A 7,072-nucleotide genomic window follows, 5' to 3' on the forward strand; every position below is an offset into this window, starting at 1 on the left:
CTTTCAAACATTCCTCCAAGGCCTCCCCTCAAGCTGTGCCCACAACAATGAGGACCAAGACTTCAAGAAAGTAGGGAAGGAGGGAGCTGTCATTAAGGAATAATCAGGGAAGAGCTAGTCTCAGCTGTCACAGGAAGGGCACCCTCTAATCACAACCCTCCTAGCCTGGTGGGGTGGGGGTAACAGGTGGGAGGCACCAACTTAGGAAAGGCTGAATCCCTTAGGATCACTGTTTCTCAAAGGTGGCCCAGGCCACTGGGAGCTAGTGGAGATGGACCAGCACCTGCTGAGCCCTTACCTGGCACTAAACATCATGACCCTCGAGCAAGGCGCTACTATTCTTCCCCATGGTACCAATGAGGAAACAGAGGCTCAAAAAGTAATTAGCTCAAGGTTACCCTTGGATCTAGATAGTCTGTGTCTGGGCTCTTTACCACTCTGCTAGGCTGCTTATTAAAAATGCAGATCTCCAAGCTCCATCCTCACCCAGTGTCAGGGATCTGCATTCAGGATGGTCGGCCCCCGGGTGATTCTCAGCCAGTGTCTGACTTTTCCTGGCACTGCCTCTGCTTTATAATCACACGACCAGGCTGGGGCCCTTGCTCAGCAAGGTGAGTGTACCTCACCCACCCACCTTCGCCCCCCGACTGGTTGGCACTACTTGATTGCTGAATGGGACAATGAGACAATGAACACTTTCTCCTGGATATCTACAGTCTGGTCAGAGACCAACTAGGGAGGAAGAGGAGTGGAAAATGCAGACCAGCAGAGCGGCATGGGGAGAAGAGAACTCTTGGGCTGAAAAAGGCCTAAAACAATGCCTGCTGCGGAAGAGAGTGTGGAAAAACTGGGTCTCAGTCACTACCTGGACAAACTGCACTGGCCTTACTGAAAGGAGTAAGAATCAACACTTTAAACACAGCACACCTTTTGATCCTGAAATGCTACTTCTCAGAATTTGTCCTAAAAAAAAAAAAAAAAAAAAAAAAAGAAAATATAAAGTGTTTATACAAACATATGTGTTAACTGTAAAAAAAAAAAAAGTGAAACTGACCAAAATGTCTCTCTACTATGATGCATTTCCCTGATGGAGACTGTTACAGGACCACCAAAAATCTTATTTCAAATATTTAATAACCTGAACAATGACAAGACGTTAAATTTAACAGAACATAAAACTTTACAAACCTAATCATCTGAATGTCCTTATAAAATGTATGTATATGAAGGACTGGAAATATTACAAAACATTAAAGGTGATTATGTTTGCATGGTGGAACCGAGAGTGGTTATTTTCTTTATATTTTTCTGCGTTTCCCTAAGTCTCTATAATAAACACAGACTGTATCTGTAGGGTTTTTTTTTTAGGCCATTAATTCTTTAAAGGAAAACAATGAGCATCAACATTTAGAGATTTTCCTCTACGTCTGCCCCTCCCAGATCCCCTCTCATTGGCCAGGAGTAGCAGATGGGAGCCAAAGCTGTGACGTTTTTTCATTTGTCCCTCAGCCCCTCTGATTTACCTAGCTCCTAAAGGAAAACAGAGCATCTGGGATGGACTTCTGCTTCCCTCTGAATTCCTAAGGGCCTGCTTTGCAAGCCACCTAAGTCTGCTCTGAAGCCTGCTGGTGCTCTGAAATCCTTGGAGGGAAAAATTACCACCCAAATGTGTGCAGATAAACAACCTGCTAGATGTTTGTCCACATGAGGGTGCCGGTGACGCAAGGAACTCTCCCCAGAGGCTGACTCATGGGCAGGTGGGGGTGGAGCTGGGTGATGTCAAATCCCATCAACCACACAGCAACCAGCTTTCCCCATCTCCCACCCCCTGTACCCCGTTCTCTAGAGAAGTGGCAGGAAAATGCAGAGGGGCAGAAGAAAGTGTCCAGCGTACAGACTACGTTCTGGAAAGCCTTCTGACAAGGAAGTGCCGAGGCTGATAGCTGCTTTGGATTAGGATGCAAAATCAAACATCCAAAGAAGCCACTGCACATTCCCATTAATCAGCTGAATAGGATCAAACTGCTGAATTAGCCAAACCAAGGGACTCTGACCTAGAGAATCTCCCCAGCCACGCTTGTGTCAGCAGTTCCTGCAATTATTATGGAAACCCAATGACCCAATTTCCTTGACCTTCTTTTCATTACAGAGAAATGTAAATGCTTTGGCCTTAACATTTAAGGCCAATAGAACTAGGTAAGAAACGGATTTCAAAACGCTACAGCAAACCTCCATGGAAATCTGCCTCCATGTAGAAAATCCTAATGGAAAAAGCGGGTTCAAAAGCGGATTGGGAGTCACTGCACTTACCACAAACACTTGGGGCCGCAGAAAGGTTTGGATCCTGGACAACTGGTTCTTCTTCCCAGCAGGTTAGATGAACGATAACGATCCCTGGCTTTCAAAGAGGGAGGCGCTGGTTTTTAACACATCACTTTCTATGGTCACACAGCTCCGTCACATCACTCTTCTGATGTCTGAGAAGTCCCACAGTCCTCCCTTAAAATAAGGAAGAAATTTTTAAGGCCAGTTGATACCCGGACAAACGCCCATGGCTGCCCTGCTCACCTTTCTCCCCCTGGCCCTGGGTACCCGACTACGTATTTGGTCCAACTGACCATCCATCTGTCCATCCATCTCAGCCCATATAGTAACACATACCACTTGGGGATGGTTCTCCCTGGCCTAAGCCAGAGCTGGGGCCTGAGTCTCAAAGGGAAGTGAGGTACTGCCCTACCACCCTCCCAGACCACAGGCCCCAGAGGCCCTCTGATGGGGCCTCCTGAACTCTGGGCCAGGCTCTAGACTTACCACTAACAGCCCTGTCCCACTCAGAAGTGCCTGGGGCCCAGGCAGAGTTCTCTCATTTCCTGAAGCAGCCAGGAAAAAGGGTGGTTTGTGGAGAAGTGGGAGAGGGAGCCCCTAGCATGACGCCCTAGAGTAGGCTCCAGAAACACATTTATTTTTAAACAAGCAGCAGCAAGTCAGTGGTCAAAAGCAGAGGCTTGGAGACTGACAGGGTTCGGATCGCCTGCCTGTATGATTTGAACCACATATTCCCTGGCTGAGAGGCCTCAGACAGTCTAATCTGACACAGCTCATTTCCTCTGCTGTAAAAAGCAGAACAGGCATACCTTGCAAGATTACCGTAAAACCTAGAGATAACCTGTAAAGTGTCCAGCACACAGTAGGCATTCAATAAGTGGTAGTTATAAAGAAGATGAAACGGAGGAGGGACACAGTGAGAGAGGACACAGAAGCCTGTTGATGTGCCTCTTGGAAAGTGACGGATCTGCTGAACCACCAGACACATGAACTGGCTTCAAAGGCCAGGCCCCAGAGATCAAGTTTCCATTCCTGGCGCGGCCCCGGGCCCTATGGCCACGTAAACATATTATCAAATGAAAGGGCATATCCATAGGACAATGTCAGAGCTGGCAAGGACCTTAAAGGCCACCAATGCCACCTAGTCAGCTCCCTGTATTATAATTAAGGAAAACTGAAGCCTAGAGGGGCAAAAGTAATCAGTTAATGTCCCATGGCCAAAAGCCACAGTTACAACCCAAGTCTCCAAACTGCCCATCAAGGAGCTCTTCCCAGTCCACTCAGCACTTGTGAGAGTCACGTACCCAGTGGCCAGGGTTTGGTCATACAGGCAGCCCCACCACACATCACGTAGGCTTTCTGTGAGCACACTTACAAGGCACATGCCTTCACCATGGGCAGGTATGTATCAAGAAATGCTCCCTAATCACCAGCTCATCTGCCACCTCAAAACTCTCAAGTCTCTCTCCTGCCACGACCCCAACTCCTGCCCCCATGGCTCACTCTGCTCTCTCTCTGCTACTTGCCCAGGTAGGTTTGGCTCCTTTGGAGGGACTGCCCACATATGGGCATGGGGAGGACACAGGGCACTGCTTCTCTGGGATAAAAGGGAGGGTGGGAAAGCGTCCTGCTGTGGGACTGGTAGGATAAATAATTCAAATGCTCTACACACCCACCAAATCTGCTTTTCCACGAGTACTCAACAAAAGGAAAATTCTGAAGGCATAACAGAAAAAACAGGATACAAAAACTTCACCTACGGTTCCCTCCCTCTATTGTTTTAATAGATAAATATGCATATGTGAACAGTGTGGAAGGAAATGCATGTTAAGAGTGGTTATCTCAGCCAGGAGGAATGGCTCATGCTTGTAATACCAGCACTTTGGGAGGCCGAGGTGGGCGGATCACCCGAGGTCAGGAGTTTGAGACCAGCCTGGCCAACATAGTGAAACTCCGTTTCTAATAAAAACACAGAAATTAGCTGGGAGTGGTGGCGTGCACCTGTAATCCCAGCTACCCAGGAGGCTGAGGCAGGAACATTGCTGGAACCCGGGAAGCAGAGGCTGCAGTGAGCCAAGATCACACCACTGCACTCCAGCCTGGGAAACAAGAGCAAAACTCCATCTCAAGAAAAAAAAAAACAAATTCCTGAGTTTTCTAGAATAAACGTGTATTACTTTTATTTAAAAAAGAGTCCAATAAGTTTCTGGTTAAGGTATAGCAGAACAGAGGGCACCCTTTGAATTGTTCTTTCCCTGTTCTAGAATTTTCACAAAGGTGAACAAGCAGCCCATTCTCCCAGTCAATGAAGAGGCTCCCAAGAAATGATCTCCCTCACTGACATCTGGTCCTTCCTGAGGACTGATGTGAAAACATTCCTTTTTTTTTTTTTTTTTTGAGACGGAGTCTCACTCTTGTTGCCCAGGCTGGGGTGCAATGGCGCGATCTCGGCCCACTGTAGCCTCCGCCTCCCAGGTTCAAGCGATTCTCCTGCCTCAGCCTCCTGAGTAGCTGAGCATGTACCACCATACCCAGCTAATTTTGTATTTTTAGTACAGATGGGGTTTCTCCATGTTGGTCAGGCTGGTCTCGAACTCCCGACCTCAGGTGATCTACCCACCTCAGCCTCCCAAAGTGCTGGGATTACAGGCGTGAGCCACAGCACCCAGCCTGAAATCATTCTTTTCTCCAGACATTAACATGATGCTCATCCTATCTCCAGGCTTGGAGCCCAGTGCAAAATGTTCATCTCGGGGCCTCTCAGCCTCACCCCCGCTTTTCTACAGCTGTGGCAGATGGGAATAGAACAGGTGGGAATACTTGCGGAAACATTTGCTGTCTTATCAGTCTCCAACTAAACAGTGTCCAAAAGTCAAAGCAACAGCTGAAAACCTGCCAGAGACATTTTCATTAGACACACTGCATGTGACCTACACACACTGCTTTGGTTTCTGTAAAAAAATTTTGTTTGTCAGGAAGTTGCTCATGGGAACTCCACGAAACTTTCCCAGCAGTAGTGGAGAGACATGGGTAGGAGTAGAATGCAGGAACCTCCTGTGCAAAAACTCAAAAGATAAAGACGGTGTAGCCAGCTATGTTCAAATCCTGGTGCTTAAAGCACTGAAGCCACATAACTGGACTAGCTGCTTAACTCCCTGAACTTGTTTTCTCTTCTGTAAAAAGTAATAAACTATTTCAGTGTCATTGAAATTCTTAAGGTCATAAATTCTAAGATTCTGTACAAGATGGCTTTTTATTGTATATGACCAACTCATAAGCGAGATATGTGGCATTATCAACATCGATAACAGAGAAAGGCCAAAGTAGGCAAGAGGCAAACCCCCGTGGGGGGACGGTGAGCAGCCAGGGAGGGGAGACAGGTGTGACACTATGCACCACACCTCCAGGCACCCCAGCAGCAGCCCCTAGCCCTTGCTCCTCCTCCTCCTTGCTGCTCTTTCAAATAGACAGGAACAAGCCACTCACTTCCCACAAGTGAACAGGCTGGACTCAAGACTTGGCACATGGGCACTTCAACACCAAAGGGTACAGTTTTCCCCAAAAACCTGATACAACATCCATCCCACTTCAAAGCAACATCCCCTCAAGCCCTCACTCCAGCCTCTGCCCTGGAACCCAAGGCTCAACCTGGGCGTCCTGGGGACGCAGCTCTGAGCTGGGGCCAGGAACCAGGCCCCTTCTGCACCTGCACCAGTCACTGCCTGCCCACAACCACATTCAGCAGAGAAGAGCCTGAGGCTCACACACCTGAAGCAGCTTATCCCGAGCGTCCAATTACCGCCAAAGGTCTTGGCTGAAGGCCTTGGAGGCTCAGGTGTCTGCAGAATTGGCTACAGAGGCATCAGGGGCCTCCTTACTGGAAGATGGGGTCGGTCCTAATCAAGTTACTCCATAGAGTTTAGTCTGCAATCGTCTCTTTGGGATGCTCTCAGGTTCTCCATCTGTAAATAGGGATGCAGTTACTTCACTCAACACCGTTCATACCTGTCTAAGGGAATACTTATTAAGCCAATAAACACGGGTGAGGTCTGCTCGGAGGGATGTACAGCAGATCTAGAAGCCAGGACACTGGGGTCGAAGCCTGGCTCTGCTATATCCTACCTGGGCGACCTTGGGAAAAGTCACTTTAGCTCTGTGGCCTCAGCTTCTTCATCAGTAAAATTCGGAGTGGGGACTAGCTTCTGTCTCAGGTTCCTTCAGTTCCAGAAGCTTGCTTCTGGCTGCCTCCTCACAGCTGCAAATGCCTGATAAAACAGCCAAACACCGCTGCTAACAGAAACCGGCTCTAGGCTTGAGCCTGCGGCCCTGCGGCCCTGCCCTCACGTGCGGGCAGAGCCCCCGCGCGCCTCCTTTCTGGGGAAAGCATGCCCAGGGCCCGGTGCTGGAGGCCGGATGGACTCTGCGCAACGGAGGTCTCAAGCAAGAGAGAGGAAGAACAAAACGCCCCCGCCCTGCTACACGCCTCAGAGACCCACGTGCACGGCTCCTTTAAACGCACCGGCCCTTTAACAGCTCGCGCCGCGCCCACCCCCAGCTGGGGCTCGGGGGCAGGCGGGCGCGGGGAAGTGGAGACGCAGTGAGGCCAGAGGCCTGAGGGCAGCTTCCCGCGATCCTTCCACCACCCAGTTCCGGGCTGGCCCAGCAGCCGCCTGCCGGGCACTCTCCTCTCTCCGCCCCCGCGCTGGCCGCAGAAGCCAGAAGCACTGCGCACGCAGGGGCCGCAGCC

At 49.6% G+C, this 7,072-nt stretch overlaps 1 protein-coding gene across 2 annotated transcripts in view; it reads right to left on the reverse strand.

Annotated features, from left to right (window-relative positions):
- The window catches only part of PSEN2 (presenilin 2), a 26,697-nt gene extending 19,631 nt beyond the window's left edge, over window positions 1-7,066 (reverse strand). For both annotated transcript variants that reach the window (XM_011975987.1, XM_011975986.1), the window contains exons 1-2: window positions 6,448-7,066; window positions 2,311-2,499 (exon numbers count right to left, since the gene is read on the reverse strand). The gene's annotated coding sequence lies outside the window, so the exon portion shown is untranslated. The remainder of the gene's footprint in view (window positions 1-2,310; window positions 2,500-6,447) is intronic.
- Between the last annotated feature and the right edge of the window lie 6 nt (window positions 7,067-7,072).

The sequence above is a fragment of the Mandrillus leucophaeus genome, unplaced genomic scaffold (genome assembly GCF_000951045.1).
Source record: "Mandrillus leucophaeus isolate KB7577 unplaced genomic scaffold, Mleu.le_1.0 Scaffold1605, whole genome shotgun sequence".
NCBI classification, from domain to species: domain Eukaryota; kingdom Metazoa; phylum Chordata; class Mammalia; order Primates; family Cercopithecidae; genus Mandrillus; species Mandrillus leucophaeus.